Raw genomic sequence first — 22,925 nt, forward strand, 5'->3', positions numbered from 1 at the left:
CTTACCTGTCACAGTTACATGTGTTTTATACAAGGGAGTAGCTACCATAGGTGCAGGGAGTGCAGCTGCTATGGGGCCCAGAACTGAGAGGGACCACTTTCCCTGTCACTATTACATTTGTTATCATGGGGATCATGTGTGAAAGTGGAAAAACGCTTTTGCACATCTTACTCCCACCTTTAAGACTTATGCTCCACCCCTCTTATGGAATGCCTTAAATCGCCTTACCAGACTCTGCCCAAGACTGCAGTCTTTCATTGCAATGTCTACTACTAGCTACCATTCTTTCTCTAGCTCCTATTGTCACAGCATTACCTTGTCCCTCTAGACCACAGGTTATCAAACTCGGTCCTCAGGACCCCACACGGTGCATGTTTTGCAGGTCTCCTCACAGAATCACAAGTGAAATAATTAGCTCCACCTGTGGACCTTTTAAAATGTGTCAGTGAGTAATTAATACACCTGTGCACTTGCTGGGTAACCTGCAAAACATGCACTGTGTGGGGTCCTGAGGACTGAGTTTGAGAACCACTGCTCTAGACCATGGGTCTTCAACCTGTGACCCGCCAGCTGTTGTGGAACTACACATCCCAGCATGCCCTGCTCAGTTTTAGCATGCCTTAATAGCAAAACTGTGGCAGGGCATGCTGGGATGTGCAGTTCGCAGGTTGAAAACCCATGCCGTAGACCACAGGTTCTAAAACTCAGTCCTCAGGACCCCACACAGTGCATGTTTTGCAGGTCTCCTCACAGAATCACAAGTGAAATAATTAGCTCCACCTATTAAAATGTGTCATTGAATAATGAGTACACCTGTGCATTTGCTGGGTGACCTGGAAAAACGTGAGCTGTTTGGGGTCCTGAGGACCGAGTTTGAGAACCACTGCTCTAGACTGCACACTCTTACGAGCAGGATCCTCTCCACTCTCTGTCTAAGGTCTGCATTAATCTAGCATGTCCTTGTCCTATGTATGATTTGTTTCTTATACGATTTGTTGTACCAGCTGTCTAGAGTTCTGTAGCACTTTATTGAAAATAATTGCAATTATTAATTGTAGGTATATTTTATTAATTTGATTTCTCAATTATGGGCCTCTACCTCTGACACTACACTCCCTCTCTTCTCCCGTGCTTCCCTCTTCACATCTACAAATGTACTTCTTGAAATCCAGCACTAGTATATTTGAATTCTCAGGAGAGTAATTTGAAAGTTGCAAGTATAACCATATGTACATTTGGTGACACGGACAAGACAGTAAATGAATTAAACAGCCATGAAACTAAAGGTGAGAAATTTGCTTGCGTAAAACAAAACAAAAAAACGTACAGTATGTGGGCCGTATGCACTATTAGCATAATGTATGTAGACACTACTAGTATAAAATGTGTGGCTATTACTGGTTTAAAATGTACAGTATACTCATGTAGGTGCAAAGCATACAGTATAAGGACACTAGTGGAATAAATTGTGTGGAACTGCTGCTATAAAACATGTTCATTAAAGCTATAAAAATTACATGGACATTAGTGGTATAAGATAAATGTGCACACTATCCGTATAAGATATAGATATATACAGGGGCGCAGCCAGAAATTTGTGGGCCCCATAGCAACATTTTGAAGGGGCCTCATCCCAATGCTTCTAGAGAGACACTTCTCTGCAGCAGTTGTTAATTTTATGCCCTGTAATAGTGCCCTAGTTCATTTTCTGAACCATAGTAGAGCCTTATTTAATGTTATGCCCCATAGCAGTGCCCTAGTTTATTTTATAAATCGCAGTAGTGCTTAAGCTCACCCTGTGTCTCATTTCAGAGCTGCCAGTACACATTATGCCGCACAGTACCCCCAATTCACATTATGATATATAGTGCTCCGTTTTCATATTGTGCCTCATTACAGTGCCCCGGTTCATATTATAGAACATTAAAATGTCCTCCAGTTCATTTTATACTACACTACAATGAGCAGGTCCAGGGGCATACCTAGATATAAAAAGTTTGAAAGGACCCCTACGTACCACCCAATGGCGAAAAATGGATATAGCACATGTAACTGTGACAGGGAAGGTGGGCACCTCTCAGTTCTTGGCCCCATAGCAGATGGGGCCCTTCACCTATGGTAGCTACGCCCTTGGATATATAGATGCTACTGGCGTAAATTATGTGCCCATTGCTGGTATATGACATGTAAGCACCAAAGGTATAAAAATTGCTGCACCTACTAGTATTCATGTGTGCCACTAATGGTAAAAGGCATGTGGGCAATTAAGGTGTAATTATGCATAGCACTGCTTGATACAATGTCTTGGCCACTGATGTTATGTGAGTGAATATGAATTAATATTTGTGACCATACATAATAATTCTGCTTGGCGTAGCAATTCTGCACAGTAACAACTACTTTTACATTTTGATACATGGCTTTAAGATGTATTTTCATTAATGTTACTAATTAAGAAAACAATTCTGCACATTCAGTAGATTTTGAACACTTTAACTTTGGTGGCTGATGATTGGATGTGATGATTACATATGATTTATGAATTGAGGAAAATGGTTTTATTTGACAGGTTAAATAGTCTCATCAATATGATGTTTTATCCCTTGTTTAGAAGTGAAGTTTTTGAAGTTGTTAAACTACAAGTTCCAAGACGTCACATTTGTATGAGGAATCCCAACAGTGCAGGGACTTGTTAATGAACACTGGACCACTAGGAATGGGGGAATATGCGCCCACATGGTCCTTGATGGCCTACTGGGACAAGACTGTCTTTTTTTTTTTTTAGCAATTTGTTTATCATATTTACAAATACATTTTACTGTGCTTACATGATTAAATAAAATATGTCATGCAGCATGTAGTGGATGTGGAGGAAGAGTGACCTGGCCACATTCTTCACCCAAATGACCAGGCCAGCAGTGGCTCATTTCCACACTATTTTGCATCTGGTCTTACAGTCTCTCTCGATAAAAAAAAAAAAAGACTAGATGGGCGGCAGCTGACTGGCTCTGACAGTCACTGCTCGTCTCTGTAGTGTTTCCCTAATCTTCCTGACAAATGTTGAAGACTGCATTTTAATATTTCCCAACACTTTCTTATACCTGTTCCTTTTTCATACTGCTGAAGAAGAGCATTCTCCTGTGCTGCAGTTAATCCTTCCCTGGGCTCCTGGACATCCACCTGGGTCTATGCCACCTCTTACCACTAGTTAAATCTGTGCTTACTCTGAACCCTGTTGGGTGGTTGACTTTCTAGAGTTATCTTGTGGTTCCTAGAACAATCAGTAAATTGCCATTACTAATCACGTCTGTTGGAGCTACTTGGCCCCCAGACGCTCACCAGATGCATTAACTATGAGCCACTATGGTGCCCCAGTCATAGAAGAATAAACTCTGCCTGCAGTAGAGTCCTTTACTAGCAATAGCTACCACTGGATTTGGTGGTGGGTGTAGCTGTTGCAGTACCTCTTTGTTGCTGAATCTGACTAGAGCCTTTAAAACTACCCCCATGACTTGGGTCCCTGACATCCAATTTCCTTCAAGCCAAATATTGCTCCAGGAGAATAGAACCCAGCCAGGTAACTCTGCTGAGTACATAAATTTAAAACCTCCAACTTCATAATATTCAGCCAAGTTAATAGGGTTGTTACCTTTAGATTTTACACGGGCCTATATTTAATTATACCGTATCATACTGTATATATGTTATTCATACCTCCCAAAATTCATAAACTATGAATCATGACACGGGTTGCTGCAGGGATGTGCGGTGAGTTAAATGAATCAGGAGGCACTGGCTTGTACCAGAGCCAGATTTACACACAATATATGGGCCAAATGGTACATGTGGGCAGAAACTGCTGGAAATTTGGTGAGTATTGATCAGAGATGTGCGGAAAAGATAGACAGGTGAGGCACTGCCTCACCTGCCAAAGACATTTTACTCCAGAGTTTTGGCTATAAAAATGATTAGAATAATACAAATAAGATATCTGAAACAAATTCTTTGTACTTTTCATATACTTTAAACTCTTGCACAAACGTTAGTATGACAGGAAAGGCTCTGTCTTACCTGCCTCATCCCACCGCACGTCACTGGGTTGCTGTTGGCATGGCTACATCATAGGGGTGTGTGGCTATGACCTCAGTGGTCATGTTCATGTTCTAAAGTGCTATACAACTCTGAACTACTACAGAAATACATTTTATTGCTGCATTAACTGGAAACAAATACCTCCCAACATCTGGGATGAATGGCCAAACTGGGATGAATGTTCTACTCATAGGATGTTGAGTCAATCACCTCAAGTTTGACTGTTCCACTGAGATTGGAAGTCTTGGGGAGGCATGAGAATGGGAGTTATGAGACTGTAAAGCTATATTAACTGTACTGTATATCACATTTGCCATTGGTCTGCCTTTAGATGTTAACGTGGTATCCCCATAGTATCACAGTACACATTGGCATTATCTATTTTACATCCTGGTTAAGACTTTGATGTCGCTCTTTAGACTGCTCAAATTGGCGGAAAGGTATTATAATAAAAATATGACACCAGTGGATCTCATTTTATATTTAAAAATAAGCATACTCTGCTTAAATTCAGTAATGCAAGAAGCCTGACTGCTATAGACAATAAAGTTGAAGGAATATTAAACAAAGCAAAACAAAAAAATACTTGATTTACACAAAGGGACTGCTGCTTTTAGAAATGCATATGGCTTTGAGCTGCTAAGCCCATAGCAAGAACTCTCTAATTTGTGGTGGCAAAATAACTAGCTCTCCACATGTTATTTCTGGTTACTACTTGACTCGATAATTCACACCACATGAATGCTATATTAAAGGATCTCCCAAATGAAAATAGTCCTTATTTGTCTTCATTAAAATCTGTCCCACTGCTCATTTTTCAACTTTAAAATAATAAAGGTAAAGTTCATACAACCGCTGGTAACAATAGAGGCAGTGGTGTACATAGAAATTTCTTAAATAATAGAGAGAGAAAATGAAAACATGCAGGAACTAAGCTCCCAAACAGTCAGCTGTACCATTTCGCAGCAGAGGTGACTATGGATTATAGTTTAACCCTATGGAATCGGTGGCATATATTTTTTTAATATATATTTTCACATTTGAAAACACTGGGGCTGGTTCATTGTATACATCTATGTGACCTATCCATATGTTTCATTTCATAGCTGTCATTATTATCAGCATGCACTTGTACTAGCCCTATCTTTGATGCAAGAAATCTGTATGAAAACGAAATTTGTGCAACTTGGAATTTCTTGTACAGTAGATATGCTGTTTCTCCTCCCCTTTGGCTCCAAGCTCCTTGAGAAGATCATCTACTTCCACGTTACCTCACTTCTAACTGTACGTTCAATTCTTGACCATCTTCAATCCAGTTTTCACCACTCCCATCCCAAATGAAACAACTCTCACCATGGTCACAAATCACCTTCTCTTTTCCGTATAGAAAGGCCCCATACATCAGCAATCAATTGGAGCAATCTGGCGCTTTGCAGATGATTGTGTAAATTAATCAGCAATGTACAGTATGGGGTTCACAGATCTCAGACTATGACCAAAAAGTGATTGAGATTGGTAAATCAGGTTTTCAACATGTTTCACAGATTAATTGGGGCTGTAGATTGCTAGTGTATGGTAGCAATCAGCAGATTTGCAGACAATTACAAGTAAAATGATAAGCCTCTCAAGATGGTCAGATCTGTATTTGCTGAAAATGATGTGCAAACAACTGATAATGGCACCTGAGAGTTAGGTGCCATTATCCTTCTGATGAAGCCGCTGAGTTTGAAAAGGTGGAGAAACGTGAAGAGGACATGGATTGTCACCTGCGGTAGTGGTATTTATTCACAAAATTCCTGCACTGGTGTCACGAGGACTGGAGGATTACAAAGAGGGTGAGACGTCACCAGGCTAATAGCTGTATACCAGTCTGATGCACGCTGAGCGGTTCATAAACTACAAGGTGGCCACACAAGTACTTCCAACTTATGAACTCAGTATTAACATACGGACTGTGGTTATTAGAGATGAGCGCCTGAAATTTTTCGGGTTTTGTGTTTTGGTTTTGGGTTCGGTTCCGCGGCCGTGTTTTGGGTTCGAACGCGTTTTGGCAAAACCTCACCGAATTTTTTTTGTCGGATTCGGGTGTGTTTTGGATTCGGGTGTTTTTTTCAAAAAACACTAAAAAACAGCTTAAATCATAGAATTTGGGGGTCATTTTGATCCCAAAGTATTATTAACCTCAAAAACCATAATTTACACTCATTTTCAGTCTATTCTGAATACCTCACACCTCACAATATTATTTTTAGTCCTAAAATTTGCACCGAGGTCGCTGTGTGAGTAAGATAAGCGACCCTAGTGGCCGACACAAACACCGGGCCCATCTAGGAGTGGCTCTGCAGTGTCACGCAGGATGTCCCTTCCAAAAAACCCTCCCCAAACAGCACATGACGCAAAGAAAAAAAGAGGCGCAATGAGGTAGCTGTATGAGTAAGATTAGCGACCCTAGTGGCCGACACAAACACCGGGCCCATCTAGGAGTGGCACTGCAGTGTCACGCAGGATGGCCCTTCCAAAAAACCCTCCCCAAACAGCACATGACGCAAAGAAAAAAAGAGGCGCAATGAGGTAGCTGTGTGAGTAAGATTAGCGACCCTAGTGGCCGACACAAACACCGGGCCCATCTAGGAGTGGCACTGCAGTGTCACGCAGGATGTCCCTTCCAAAAAACCCTCCCCAAACAGCACATGACGCAAAGAAAAAAAGAGGCGCAATGAGGTAGCTGTGTGAGTAAGATTAGCGACCCTAGTGGCCGACACAAACACCGGGCCCATCTAGGAGTGGCACTGCAGTGTCACGCAGGATGTCCCTTCCAAAAAACCCTCCCCAAACAGCACATGACGCAAAGAAAAAAAGAGGCGCAATGAGGTAGCTGACTGTGTGAGTAAGATTAGCGACCCTAGTGGCCGACACAAACACCGGGCCCATCTAGGAGTGGCACTGCAGTGTCACGCAGGATGTCCCTTCCAAAAAACCCTCCCCAATCAGCACATGATGCAAAGAAAAAGAAAAGAAAAAAGAGGTGCAAGATGGAATTGTCCTTGGGCCCTCCCACCCACCCTTATGTTGTATAAACAAAACAGGACATGCACACTTTAACCAACCCATCATTTCAGTGACAGGGTCTGCCACACGACTGTGACTGATATGACGGGTTGGTTTGGACCCCCCCCAAAAAAGAAGCAATTAATCTCTCCTTGCACAAACTGGCTCTACAGAGGCAAGATGTCCACCTCATCTTCACCCTCCGATATATCACCGTGTACATCCCCCTCCTCACAGATTATCAATTCGTCCCCACTGGAATCCACCATCTCAGCTCCCTGTGTACTTTGTGGAGGCAATTGCTGCTGGTCAATGTCTCCGCGGAGGAATTGATTATAATTCATTTTAATGAACATCATCTTCTCCACATTTTCTGGATGTAACCTCGTACGCCGATTGCTGACAAGGTGAGCGGCGGCACTAAACACTCTTTCGGAGTACACACTTGTGGGAGGGCAACTTAGGTAGAATAAAGCCAGTTTGTGCAAGGGCCTCCAAATTGCCTCTTTTTCCTGCCAGTATAAGTACGGACTGTGTGACGTGCCTACTTGGATGCGGTCACTCATATAATCCTCCACCATTCTATCAATGTTGAGAGAATCATATGCAGTGACAGTAGACGACATGTCCGTAATCGTTGTCAGGTCCTTCAGTCCGGACCAGATGTCAGCATCAGCAGTCGCTCCAGACTGCCCTGCATCACCGCCAGCGGGTGGGCTCGGAATTCTGAGCCTTTTCCTCGCACCCCCAGTTGCGGGAGAATGTGAAGGAGGAGATGTTGACAGGTCGCGTTCCGCTTGACTTGACAATTTTGTCACCAGCAGGTCTTTCAACCCCAGCAGACTTGTGTCTGCCGGAAAGAGAGATCCAAGGTAGGCTTTAAATCTAGGATCGAGCACGGTGGCCAAAATGTAGTGCTCTGATTTCAACAGATTGACCACCCGTGAATCCTTGTTAAGCGAATTAAGGGCTGCATCCACAAGTCCCACATGCCTAGCGGAATCGCTCCCTTTTAGCTCCTTCTTCAATGCCTCCAGCTTCTTCTGCAAAAGCCTGATGAGGGGAATGACCTGACTCAGGCTGGCAGTGTCTGAACTGACTTCACGTGTGGCAAGTTCAAAGGGCATCAGAACCTTGCACAACGTTGAAATCATTCTCCACTGCACTTGAGACAGGTGCATTCCACCTCCTATATCGTGCTCAATTGTATAGGCTTGAATGGCCTTTTGCTGCTCCTCCAACCTCTGAAGCATATAGAGGGTTGAATTCCACCTCGTTACCACTTCTTGCTTCAGATGATGGCAGGGCAGGTTCAGTAGTTTTTGGTGGTGCTCCAGTCTTCTGTACGTGGTGCCTGTACGCCGAAAGTGTCCCGCAATTCTTCTGGCCACCGACAGCATCTCTTGCACGCCCCTGTCGTTTTTTAAAAAATTCTGCACCACCAAATTCAAGGTATGTGCAAAACATGGGACGTGCTGGAATTTGCCCATATTTAATGCACACACAATATTGCTGGCGTTGTCCGATGCCACAAATCCACAGGAGAGTCCAATTGGGGTAAGCCATTCCGCGATGATCTTCCTCAGTTGCCGTAAGAGGTTTTCAGCTGTGTGCGTATTCTGGAAAGCGGTGATACAAAGCGTAGCCTGCCTAGGAAAGAGTTGGCGTTTGCGAGATGCTGCTACTGGTGCCGCCGCTGCTGTTCTTGCGGCGGGAGTCCATACATCTACCCAGTGGGCTGTCACAGTCATATAGTCCTGACCCTGCCCTGCTCCACTTGTCCACATGTCCGTGGTTAAGTGGACATTGGGTACAACTGCATTTTTTAGGACACTGGTGAGTCTTTTTCTGACGTCCGTGTACATTCTCGGTATCGCCTGCCTAGAGAAGTGGAACCTAGATGGTATTTGGTAACGGGGGCACACTGCCTCAATAAATTGTCTAGTTCCCTGTGAACTAACGGCGGATACCGGACGCACGTCTAACACCAACATAGTTGTCAAGGCCTCAGTTATCCGCTTTGCAGTAGGATGACTGCTGTGATATTTCATCTTCCTCGCAAAGGACTGTTGAACAGTCAATTGCTTACTGGAAGTAGTACAAGTGGGCTTACGACTTCCCCTCTGGGATGACCATCGACTCCCAGCGGCAACAACAGCAGCGCCAGCAGCAGTAGGCGTTACACGCAAGGATGCATCGGAGGAATCCCAGGCAGGAGAGGACTCGTCAGAATTGCCAGTGACATGGCCTGCAGGACTATTGGCATTCCTGGGGAAGGAGGAAATTGACACTGAGGGAGTTGGTGGGGTGGTTTGCGTGAGCTTGGTTACAAGAGGAAGGGATTTACTGGTCAGTGGACTGCTTCCGCTGTCACCCAAAGTTTTTGAACTTGTCACTGACTTATTATGAATGCGCTGCAGGTGACGTATAAGGGAGGATGTTCCGAGGTGGTTAACGTCCTTACCCCTACTTATTACAGCTTGACAAAGGGAACACACGGCTTGACACCTGTTGTCCGCATTTCTGGTGAAATACCTCCACACCGAAGAGCTGATTTTTTTGGTATTTTCACCTGGCATGTCAACGGCCATATTCCTCCCACGGACAACAGGTGTCTCCCCGGGTGCCTGACTTAAACAAACCACCTCACCATCAGAATCCTCCTGGTCAATTTCCTCCCCAGCGCCAGCAACACCCATATCCTCCTCATCCTGGTGTACTTCAACACTGACATCTTCAATCTGACTATCAGGAACTGGACTGCGGGTGCTCCTTCCAGCACTTGCAGGGGGCGTGCAAATGGTGGAAGGCGCATGCTCTTCACGTCCAGTGTTGGGAAGGTCAGGCATCGCAACCGACACAATTGGACTCTCCTTGTGGATTGGGATTTCGAAGAATGCACAGTTCTTTGCTGTGCTGCTTTTGCCAGCTTGAGTCTTTTCATTTTTCTAGCGAGAGGCTGAGTGCTTCCATCCTCATGTGAAGCTGAACCACTAGCCATGAACATAGGCCAGGGCCTCAGCCGTTCCTTGCCACTCCGTGTGGTAAATGGCATATTGGCAAGTTTACGCTTCTCCTCCGACAATTTTATTTTAGGTTTTGGAGTCCTTTTTTTACTGATATTTGGTGTTTTGGATTTGACATGCTCTGTACTATGACATTGGGCATCGGCCTTGGCAGACGACGTTGCTGGCATTTCATCGTCTCGGCCATGACTAGTGGCAGCAGCTTCAGCACGAGGTGGAAGTGGATCTTGATCTTTCCCTAATTTTGGAACCTCAACATTTTTGTTCTCCATATTTTAATAGGCACAACTAAAAGGCACCTCAGGTAAACAATGGAGATGGATACTAGTATACAATTATGGACTGCCTGCCGACTGCAGACACAGAGGTAGCCACAGCCGTGAACTACCGTACTGTACTGTGTCTGCAGCTAATATAGACTGGTTGATAAAGAGAAGATGTCTATGTAACTATGTATGTATAAAGAAGACTGAAAAAAATCCACGGTTAGGTGGTATACAATTATGGACGGACTGCCTGCCGAGTGCAGACACAGAGGTAGCCACAGCCGTGAACTACCGTACTGTACTGTGTCTGCAGCTAATATAGACTGGTTGATAAAGAGAAGATGTCTATGTAACTATGTATGTATAAAGAAGAATGAAAAAAAACCACGGTTAGGTGGTATACAATTATGGACGGACTGCCTGCCGAGTGCAGACACAGAGGTAGCCACTGCCGTGAACTACCGTACTGTACTGTGTCTGCAGCTAATATAGACTGGTTGATAAAGAGAAGATGTCTATGTAACTATGTATGTATAAAGAAGAATGAAAAAAATCCACGGTTAGGTGGTATTACAATTATGGACGGACTGCCTGCCGAGTGCAGAGACACAGAGGTAGCCACAGCCGTGAACTACCGTACTGTGTCTGCTGCGACTGGATGATAAATGATATAAAAAATATATATATATCACTACTGCAGCCGGACAGGTATATATTATATATTATATAATGACGGACCTGCTGGACACTGTCTGTCAGCAGAATGAGTTTTATTTTTATAGAATAAAAAAAAAAAAAACACACAAGTGAAGTCACACGACGAGTGTTTAACTTTTTCAGGCAATCACAATATAAGTATACTACTAACTATACTGGTGGTCAGTGTGGTCAGGTCACTGGTCAGTCACACTGGCAGTGGCACTCCTGCAGCAAAAGTGTGCACTGTTTAATTTTAATATAATATGTACTCCTGGCTCCTGCTATAACCTATAACTGGCACTGCAGTAGTGCTCCCCAGTCTCCCCCACAATTATAAGCTGTGTGAGCTGAGCAGTCAGACAGATATATAATATATATAGATGATGCAGCACACTGGCCTGAGCCTGAGCAGTGCACACAGATATGGTATGTGACTGACTGAGTCACTGTGTGTATCGCTTTTTTCAGGCAGAGAACGGATATGTTAAATAAACTGCACTGTGTGTCTGGTGGTCACTCACTATATAATATATTATGTACTCCTGGCTCCTGCTATAACCTATAACTGGCACTGCAGTAGTGCTCCCCAGTCTCCCCCACAATTATAAGCTGTGTGAGCTGAGCAGTCAGACAGATATATAATATATATAGATGATGCAGCACACTGGCCTGAGCCTGAGCAGTGCACACAGATATGGTATGTGACTGACTGAGTCACTGTGTGTATCGCTTTTTTCAGGCAGAGAACGGATATATTAAATAAACTGCACTGTGTGTCTGGTGGTCACTCACTATATAATATATTATGTACTCCTGGCTCCTGCTATAACCTATAACTGGCACTGCAGTAGTGCTCCCCAGTCTCCCCCACAATTATAAGCTGTGTGAGCTGAGCAGTCAGACAGATATATAATATATATAGATGATGCAGCACACTGGCCTGAGCCTGAGCAGTGCACACAGATATGGTATGTGACTGACTGAGTCACTGTGTGTATCGCTTTTTTCAGGCAGAGAACGGATATATTAAATAAACTGCACTGTGTGTCTGGTGGTCACTCACTATATAATATATTATGTACTCCTGGCTCCTGCTATAACCTATAACTGGCACTGCAGTAGTGCTCCCCAGTCTCCCCCACAATTATAAGCTGTGTGAGCTGAGCAGTCAGACAGATATATAATATATATAGATGATGCAGCACACTGGCCTGAGCCTGAGCAGTGCACACAGATATGGTATGTGACTGACTGAGTCACTGTGTGTATCGCTTTTTTCAGGCAGAGAACGGATATATTAAATAAACTGCACTGTGTGTCTGGTGGTCACTCACTATATAATATATTATGTACTCCTGGCTCCTGCTATAACCTATAACTGGCACTGCAGTAGTGCTCCCCAGTCTCCCCCACAATTATAAGCTGTGTGAGCTGAGCAGTCAGACAGATATATATAATATTATATATAGATAATAGATGATGCAGCACACTGGCCTGAGCCTGAGCAGTGCACACAGATATGGTATGTGACTGAGTCACTGTGTGCTGTGTATCGCTTTTTTCAGGCAGAGAACGGATTATAAAGTAAACTGCACTGTCCTCACTAGTAAACTCTCTCCACTCAGTCTCTACACTTCTACAGTAACAGTACTCCTCCTAGTCAGCTCCAGTAAATCTCTCTCAGTCTCTTATAATCTAAATGGAGAGGACGCCAGCCACGTCCTCTCCCTATCAATCTCAATGCACGTGTGAAAATGGCGGCGACGCGCGGCTCCTTATATAGAATCCGAGTCTCGCGATAGAATCCGAGCCTCGCGAGAATCCGACAGCGTCATGATGACGTTCGGGCGCGCTCGGGTTAACCGAGCAAGGCGGGAAGATCCGAGTCGCTCGGACCCGTGAAAAAAAACATGAAGTTCTGGCGGGTTCGGATTCAGAGAAACCGAACCCGCTCATCTCTAGTGGTTATGAGCTTGCAAGCATTTATACTAATATAGACTATGCTGAACTAACAGTGCTTCTTAAGGGAACTTGCTTTTTAACCTGGGCTTGTTGGACTAATGGACTCTAACAGACTACCATTACTAATATACTGCTAATAGCATTTCATTACAGAAGTGGCTGTGTTATTAATAGAGATGAGCGCCGGAAATTTTTCGGGTTTTGGTTTTGGGTTCGGTTCCGCGGCCGTGTTTTGGGTTCGACCGCGTTTTGGCAAAACCTCACCGAATTTTTTTTGTCGGATTCGGGTGTGTTTTGGATTCGGGTGTTTTTTTCAAAAAACCCTAAAAAACAGCTTAAATCATAGAATTTGGGGGTCATTTTGATCCCAAAGTATTATTAACCTCAAAAACCATAATTTACACTCATTTTCAGTCTATTCTGAATACCTCACACCTCACAATATTATTTTTAGTCCTAAAATTTGCACCGAGGTCGCTGTGTGAGTAAGATAAGCGACCCTAGTGGCCGACACAAACACCGGGCCCATCTAGGAGTGGCACTGCAGTGTCACGCAGGATGTCCCTTCCAAAAAACCCTCCCCAAACAGCACATGACGCAAAGAAAAAAAGAGGCGCAATGAGGTAGCTGTGTGAGTAAGATAAGCGACCCTAGTGGCCGACACAAACACCGGGCCCATCTAGGAGTGGCACTGCAGTGTCACGCAGGATGTCCCTTCAAAAAAACCCTCCCCAAACAGCACATGACGCAAAGAAAAAAAGAGGCGCAATGAGGTAGCTGACTGTGTGAGTAAGATAAGCGACCCTAGTGGCCGACACAAACACCGGGCCCATCTAGGAGTGGCACTGCAGTGTCACGCAGGATGGCCCTTCCAAAAAACCCTCCCCAAACAGCACATGACGCAAAGAAAAAAAGAGGCGCAATGAGGTAGCTGACTGTGTGAGTAAGATAAGCGACCCTAGTGGCCGACACAAACACCGGGCCCATCTAGGAGTGGCACTGCAGTGTCACGCAGGATGGCCCTTCCAAAAAACCCTCCCCAAACAGCACATGACGCAAAGAAAAATAAAAGAAAAAAGAGGTGCAAGATGGAATTGTCCTTGGGCCCTCCCACCCACCCTTATGTTGTATAAACAGGACATGCACACTTTAACCAACCCATCATTTCAGTGACAGGGTCTGCCACACGACTGTGACTGATATGACGGGTTGGTTTGGACCCCCCCAAAAAAAGAAGCAATTAATCTCTCCTTGCACAAACTGGCTCTACAGAGGCAAGATGTCCACCTCATCATCATCCTCCGATATATCACCGTGTACATCCCCCTCCTCACAGATTATCAATTCGTCCCCACTGGAATCCACCATCTCAGCTCCCTGTGTACTTTGTGGAGGCAATTGCTGCTGGTCAATGTCTCCGCGGAGGAATTGATTATAATTCATTTTAATGAACATCATCTTCTCCACATTTTCTGGATGTAACCTCGTACGCCGATTGCTGACAAGGTGAGCGGCGGCACTAAACACTCTTTCGGAGTACACACTTGTGGGAGGGCAACTTAGGTAGAATAAAGCCAGTTTGTGCAAGGGCCTCCAAATTGCCTCTTTTTCCTGCCAGTATAAGTACGGACTGTGTGACGTGCCTACTTGGATGCGGTCACTCATATAATCCTCCACCATTCTTTCAATGTTGAGAGAATCATATGCAGTGACAGTAGACGACATGTCCGTAATCGTTGTCAGGTCCTTCAGTCCGGACCAGATGTCAGCATCAGCAGTCGCTCCAGACTGCCCTGCATCACCGCCAGCGGGTGGGCTCGGAATTCTGAGCCTTTTCCTCGCACCCCCAGTTGCGGGAGAATGTGAAGGAGGAGATGTTGACAGGTCGCGTTCCGCTTGACTTGACAATTTTCTCACCAGCAGGTCTTTCAACCCCAGCAGACTTGTGTCTGCCGGAAAGAGAGATCCAAGGTAGGTTTTAAATCTAGGATCGAGCACGGTGGCCAAAATGTAGTGCTCTGATTTCAACAGATTGACCACCCGTGAATCCTTGTTAAGCGAATTAAGGGCTCCATCCACAAGTCCCACATGCCTAGCGGAATCGCTCCGTGTTAGCTCCTCCTTCAATGTCTCCAGCTTCTTCTGCAAAAGCCTGATGAGGGGAATGACCTGACTCAGGCTGGCAGTGTCTGAACTGACTTCACGTGTGGCAAGTTCAAAGGGCATCAGAACCTTGCACAACGTTGAAATCATTCTCCACTGCACTTGAGACAGGTGCATTCCACCTCCTATATCGTGCTCAATTGTATAGGCTTGAATGGCCTTTTGCTGCTCCTCCAACCTCTGAAGCATATAGAGGGTTGAATTCCACCTCGTTACCACTTCTTGCTTCAGATGATGGCAGGGCAGGTTCAGTAGTTTTTGGTGGTGCTCCAGTCTTCTGTACGTGGTGCCTGTACGCCGAAAGTGTCCCGCAATTCTTCTGGCCACCGACAGCATCTCTTGCACGCCCCTGTCGTTTTTTAAAAAATTCTGCACCACCAAATTCAAGGTATGTGCAAAACATGGGACGTGCTGGAATTTGCCCATATTTAATGCACACACAATATTGCTGGCGTTGTCCGATGCCACAAATCCACAGGAGAGTCCAATTGGGGTAAGCCATTCTGCGATGATCTTCCTCAGTTGCCGTAAGAGGTTTTTAGCTGTGTGCGTATTCTGGAAAGCGGTGATACAAAGCGTAGCCTGCCTAGGAAAGAGTTGGCGTTTGCGAGATGCTGCTACTGGTGCCGCCGCTGCTGTTCTTGCGGCGGGAGTCCATACATCTACCCAGTGGGCTGTCACAGTCATATAGTCCTGACCCTGCCCTGCTCCACTTGTCCACATGTCCGTGGTTAAGTGGACATTGGGTACAACTGCATTTTTTAGGACACTGGTGAGTCTTTTTCTGACGTCCGTGTACATTCTCGGTATCGCCTGCCTACAGAAGTGGAACCTAGATGGTATTTGGTAACGGGGGCACACTGCCTCAATAAATTGTCTAGTTCCCTGTGAACTAACGGCGGATACCGGACGCACGTCTAACACCAACATAGTTGTCAAGGCCTCAGTTATCCGCTTTGCAGCAGGATGACTGCTGTGATATTTCATCTTCCTCGCAAAGGACTGTTGGACAGTCAATTGCTTACTGGAAGTAGTACAAGTGGGCTTACGACTTCCCCTCTGGGATGACCATCGACTCCCAGCAGCAACAACAGCAGCGCCAGCAGCAGTAGGCGTTACACGCAAGGATGCATCGGAGGAATCCCAGGCAGGAGAGGACTCGTCAGAATTGCCAGTGACATGGCCTGCAGGACTATTGGCATTCCTGGGGAAGGAGGAAATTGACACTGAGGGAGTTGGTGGGGTGGTTTGCGTGAGCTTGGTTACAAGAGGAAGGGATTTACTGGTCAGTGGACTGCTTCCGCTGTCGCCCAAAGTTTTTGAACTTGTCACTGACTTATTATGAATGCGCTGCAGGTGACGTATAAGGGAGGATGTTCCGAGGTGGTTAACGTCCTTACCCCTACTTATTACAGCTTGACAAAGGGAACACACGGCTTGACAAATGTTGTCCGCATTTCTGGTGAAATACTTCCACACCGAAGAGCTGATTTTTTTGGTATTTTCACCAGGCATGTCAACGGCCATATTCCTCCCACGGACAACAGGTGTCTCCCCGGGTGCCTGACTTAAACAAACCACCTCACCATCAGAATCCTCTTGGTCAATTTCCTCCCCAGCGCCAGCAACACCCATATCCTCCTCATCCTGGTGTACTTCAACACTGACATCTTCAATCTGACTATCAGGAACTGGACTGCGGGTGCTCCTTCCAGCACTTGCAGGGGGCGTGCAAATGGTGGAAGGCGCATGCTCTTCACGTCCAGTGTTGGGAAGGTCAGGCATCGCAACCGACACAATTGGACTCTCCTTGTGGATTTGGGATTTCGAAGAACGCACAGTTCTTTGCGGTGCTTTTGCCAGCTTGAGTCTTTTCAGTTTTCTAGCGAGAGGCTGAGTGCTTCCATCCTCATGTGAAGCTGAACCACTAGCCATGAACATAGGCCAGGGCCTCAGCCGTTCCTTGCCACTCCGTGTGGTAAATGGCATATTGGCAAGTTTACGCTTCTCCTCCGACAATTTTATTTTAGGTTTTGGAGTCCTTTTTTTACTGATATTTGGTGTTTTGGATTTGACATGCTCTGTACTATGACATTGGGCATCGGCCTTGGCAGACGACGTTGCTGGCATTTCATCGTCTCGGCCATGACTAGTGGCAGCAGCTTCAGCACGAGGTGGAAGTGGATCTTGATCTTTCCCTAATTTTGGAACCTCAACATTTTTGTTCTCCATATTTTAATAGGCACAACTAAAAGGCACCTCAGGTAAACAATGGAGATGGATGGATACTAGTATACAATTATGGATGGACTGCCGAGTGCCGACACAGAGGTAGCTACAGCCGTGGACTATTGTACTGTACTGTGTCTGCTGCTAATATAGACTGGATGATAATGAGATGTAGTATGTATGTATAAAGAAGAAAGAAAAAAAAACCACGGGTAGGTGGTATACAATTATGGATGGACTGCCGAGTGCCGACACAGAGGTAGCTACAGCCGTGGACTACTGTACTGTGTCTGCTGCTAATATAGACTGGTTGATAAAGAGATGTAGTATGTATGTATAAAGAAGAAAGGAAAAAAAAACCACGGGTAGGTGGTATACAATTATGGATGGACTGCCGAGTGCCGACACAGAGGTAGCTACAGCCGTGGACTACCGTACTGTGTCTGCTGCTAATATAGACTGGTTGATAATGAGATGTAGTATGTATAAAGAAGAAAGAAAAAAAAAACCACGGGTAGGTGGTATACAATTATGGACGGACTGTCGAGTGCCGACACAGAGGTAGCTACAGCCGTGGACTACCGTACTGTACTGTGTCTGCTGCTAATATAGACTGGATGATAATGAGATGTAGTATGTATAAAGAAGAAAGAAAAAAAAACCACGGGTAGGTGGTATACAATTATGGATGGACTGCCGAGTGCCGACACAGAGGTAGCTACAGCCGTGGACTACCGTACTGTGTCTGCTGCTAATATAGACTGGTTGATAAAGAGATGTAGTATGTATGTATAAAGAAGAAAGAAAAAAAAAACCACGGGTAGGTGGTATACAATTATGGACGGACTGCCGAGTGCCGACACAGAGGTAGCTACAGCCGTGGACTACTGTACTGTGTCTGCTGCTAATATAGACTGGTTGATAAAGAGATGTAGTATGTATGTATAAAGAAGAAAGAAAAAAAAACCACGGGTAGGTGGTATACAATTATGGATGGACTGCCGAGTGCCGACACAGAGGTAGCTACAGCCGTGGACTACTGTACTGTGTCTGCTGCTAATATAGACTGGTTGATAAAGAGATGTAGTATGTATGTATAAAGAAGAAAGAAAAAAAAACCACGGGTAGGTGGTATACAATTATGGACGGACTGCCGAGTGCCGACACAGAGGTAGCTACAGCCGTGGACTACCGTACTGTACTGTGTCTGCTGCTAATATAGACTGGTTGATAAAGAGATGTAGTATGTATGTATAAAGAAGAAAGAAAAAAAAAACCACGGGTAGGTGGTATACAATTATGGATGGACTGCCGAGTGCCGACACAGAGGTAGCTACAGCCGTGGACTACTGTACTGTGTCTGCTGCTAATATAGACTGGTTGATAAAGAGATGTAGTATGTATGTATAAAGAAGAAAGAAAAAAAAACCACGGGTAGGTGGTATACAATTATGGATGGACTGCCGAGTGCCGACACAGAGGTAGCTACAGCCGTGAACTACCGTACTGTGTCTGCTGCGACTGGATGATAAATAATGATATAAAAAATATATATATATCACTACTGCAGCCGGACAGGTATATATTATATAATGACGGACCTGCTGGACACTGTCTGTCAGCAGAATGAGTTTTTTATAGAATAAAAAAAAAACACCACACAAGTCACACGACGAGTGTTTAACTTTTTCAGGCAATCACAATATAGTATACTACTAACTATACTGGTGGTCAGTGTGGTCAGGTCACTGGTCAGTCACACTGGCAGTGGCACTCCTGCAGCAAAAGTGTGCACTGTTTAATTTTAATAATATGTACTCCTGGCTCCTGCTATAACCTATAACTGGCACTGCTCCCCAGTCTCCCCCACAATTATAAGCTGTGTGAGCACAGTCAGATATATACATAGATGATGCAGCACACTGGGCTGAGCAGTGCACACAGATATGGTATGTGACTGAGTCACTGTGTATCGTTTTTTTCAGGCAGAGAACGGATTATATTAAATAAAACTGCACTGTCTGGTGGTCACTGTGGTCAGTCACTACTAAACTCTGCACTCTCTACAGTACTCCTAAGCTCCAGTAAATCAAGTGTCTCTGTCTCAAATCAATCTCACTCTCTCTCTTCTAATCTAAATGGAGAGGACGCCAGCCACGTCCTCTCCCTATCAATCTCAATGCACGTGTGAAAATGGCGGCGACGCGCGGCTCCTTATATAGAATCCGAGTCTCGCGAGAATCCGACAGCGTCATGATGACGTTCGGGCGCGCTCGGGTTAACCGAGCAAGGCGGGAAGATCCGAGTCGCTCGGACCCGTGAAAAAAAAACATGAAGTTCGGGCGGGTTCGGATTCCGAGGAACCGAACCCGCTCATCTCTAGTTATTAATAATATATGTGAATCAATTGTATTTATCAGTATAATCACCGGCAGTGTGGTGTTGTCATTAATGTATTGTATGTAGAGATGAGCGGGTTCGGTTCTCAGAGAACCGAACCCTACCAGACTTCACCGTTTGAGCCCGGAAAACCCGAGCCTGACTCGGAAACCCGAACGCGGCAAAACTTCATTATCCCGCTGTCGGATTCTCGCAGGATTTGGATTCCATATAAGGAGCACTGCGTCGCGGCCATTTTCACTCCAGTCTTAGAGAGTTTATTGAGAGGACTTGTCCTCAGTGTCGGTGTGGGTCGGGAATGTGGGGTGGCGAATCTTGTGCTGTCCAGTCCAGTATAGTCAGTGTATTGTGCTGCATCAGTCCAGCCAGTCACAGTGTTGGTGTTCTCTGCTGCCATACATCCAGTGTAGCTGTATAAAGTGGTGCTGTGTTCTGCAGACCAGTGGTAGTGTCCTGTCTCATCAGTCATTCCAGTGACAATATACGCTGCTGCTATATGTCCACTGCTGCAGTATAATAATTATAACAACAACCTGTTGTGCTGCATCATACCAGTGGTAGTTTCCTGTCTCATCAGTCATTCCAGTGACGAGATACGCTTTTGCTATATGTCCACTGCTGCCGTATAATAATAATTATAACAACAACCACAAGTCTCTTACAGTGTTGTTGTGTTGTTCTGCATTAGACCAGTGGTAGTGTTCTATCTCATCAGTCATTCCAGTCATTCCTGTGCCACATATTGTCTCATATAACTCCCAAAAAATAATGGAGAACAAAAATTTTGAGGATAAAATAGGGAAAGATCAAGAAGAAACACTTCCTCCTAGTGCTGAAGCTGCTGCCACTAGCCATGACATAGACGATGAAATGCCATCAACGTCGTCTGCCAAGGCCGATGCCCAATGTGAAAGTAGAGGGCATGTAAAATCCAAAAAGCCAAAGTTCAGTAAAAAGAACCAAAAAAAGAAATTTAAATAGTCTGAGGAGAAACGTAAACTTGCCAATATGCCATTTACGACACAGAGTGGCAAGGAACGGCTGAGGCCCTGGCCTATGTTCATGACTAGTGGTTTAGCTTCACATGACGATGGAAGCCCTCATAACTGAGGCCTTGACACTTATGTTGGTGTTAGACATGCGTCCGGTATCTGCCATTAGTACAGTGGGATTTAGACCTATTGATGGAGGTATTGTGTTCCCGGTAACAAATCCCATCTAGATTCCACTTCACTAGGCAGGCGATAGCGAGATCTTGCCATTTAATTCCAGTGATTTGGATGTATAATTACAATGATTTTGCCAATTAATTTCAGTGATTTATAATTATTAATTACAGTGATCTTGCCAATTCATTCCAGTGATATGGACGTATAATTCCAGTTGGAATTGTTTGTGCCGCTTAGCTTAGTCATACAGCTACCTCATTGCACCTCTTCCACATCTTTGCATGAGGTGCTGTTTGGGGCCTAGTTTTTGAAAAGTGCCATCCTGTGTGACATTGCCGTATGAGTCCAGGGGTATTGCTGTATTAGTCCTGGGGTACTGCCGTATAAGTCCACCAATTGCAGATTTTTTTTAAAGTGACTCGAGCGTGCTGGAGATGCTGTCAGTGGACCGAACAATTGCGGCCCACTCTCAACATTCAGCCACTGCGTGACACTACTAGATGGGCCAGGTGGTTGTGTCACTTAGCTTAGGCCTACAGCAACCTCGATGCACCTTTTTTTCTTCTTTGCATCATGTGCTGTTAGGGGCGTTTTTTTTATATCTGCCCTCCTGTCTGCCACTGCAGTGCCACGCCTAGATGGGCCAATTGTTTGTGTCGCTTGGCTTAGTCATACAACTACCTCATTGCAATTCTTTTTCTTCTTTGCATGATGTGCTGTTTGGGGCCTTTTTTATATCTGCCCTCCTGTCTGACACTGCAGTGCCACTCCTAGATGGGCCAGGTGTTTGTGTTGTCCACTTGTATCGCTTAGCTTAGTCATCCAGCAACCTCGGTGCAACCTTTTGGCCTAAAAACAATATTGTGAGGTGTTCAGAATAGACTGGAAATGAGTGGAAATGATTGTTATTGAGGTTAATAATACTGTAGGAGCAAAATTACCCCCAAATTCTGTAATTTTAGCTGTTTTTATGGGGGGGGGGGGGTTCAAAAATCATCCAGATCCAAAACCAATACACAAAAGGGTGGTTTTGGCAAAACCAAGCCAAAACCAAAACACGAAAGTGGAATTAGAACCAAAACGCAAAATATGAAAAATGCCGCCGCACATCTCTATGTATTATATGTATTAAATGTTTTAAATGTTATAATTGAATCAGGCAGCACATCATTTTTTTCTATATATATCTTTTAGCAGATTGTGTCAAACTGTTGGGGGCTGCAATTAGTTAAAATAGATCAATAGGGTCACATAACCCCACCAGTATGTGTGTGCACAAACTTGCACATGAGCAGGGGGCCTTTGGGCCACACCTGGGTTTGGGTGGGTAGAGTCACAGATGGGAACGGGGAGTGGAGAATTACACATGAAAGAACATGACTGGGGTGCCGAGCAGTACATAAAGGGCAGATGAAGTCAATTCAGGACATGGGTGAGCTCACTACAGGATGAAGGTGGAAGTGGAAAAAAGGGGATGTGCGTTAGTTGGGGTGGGAACAAAAAGTTCTCTGTGAGTGAGGTGACCCTGCCTCATGTGCTTTCTTCAATTCAGCAGGCTCTGACAGCATCTATGACAATGACCATGAGTTGCAGTGAAGTACTGTCCAACACCTCAGCTTACTGCATACATCACATGAGGAGGTCACCAACCAGCAGTCCAGAACAGGTAAGTTTTAAGGGCAGTACAGGGGAATTGAGGTAATAATGGAGGTAATCAAAGATTAATTAAAAAACAATTGATTGATTGATTGATTGTGGTGGGCAATTGTAGGGTCAGCGTCAGGTACTGCCACTTTTGTGGCTGAAGTGCTTGGTTTGTTTGGGGCCCCACAAAACAAACTACAAATGGGTTTAAGGCAGCTAAGCTAACA

The 22,925-nt window shown here is 44.9% G+C and overlaps 1 long non-coding RNA gene across 2 annotated transcripts; it reads left to right on the plus strand.

Moving 5' to 3' along the window:
* The first annotated feature begins 841 nt into the window (after positions 1 to 841).
* On the plus strand, positions 842 to 22,715 carry LOC134921851 (uncharacterized). 2 transcript variants are annotated; one of them, XR_010177499.1, is made up of 3 exons: positions 842 to 937; positions 1,173 to 1,286; positions 22,610 to 22,715. It is a non-coding gene; the product is annotated as an uncharacterized LOC134921851 (long non-coding RNA). The 2 variants fall into 2 exon arrangements; XR_010177498.1 differs by lacking the exon at positions 22,610 to 22,715 and adding an exon at positions 2,612 to 2,760.
* Positions 22,716 to 22,925: the final 210 nt, after the last annotated feature.

This window comes from Pseudophryne corroboree, chromosome 1 (assembly GCF_028390025.1).
Source record: "Pseudophryne corroboree isolate aPseCor3 chromosome 1, aPseCor3.hap2, whole genome shotgun sequence".
In the NCBI taxonomy this organism is placed as follows: Eukaryota; Metazoa; Chordata; class Amphibia; order Anura; family Myobatrachidae; genus Pseudophryne; species Pseudophryne corroboree.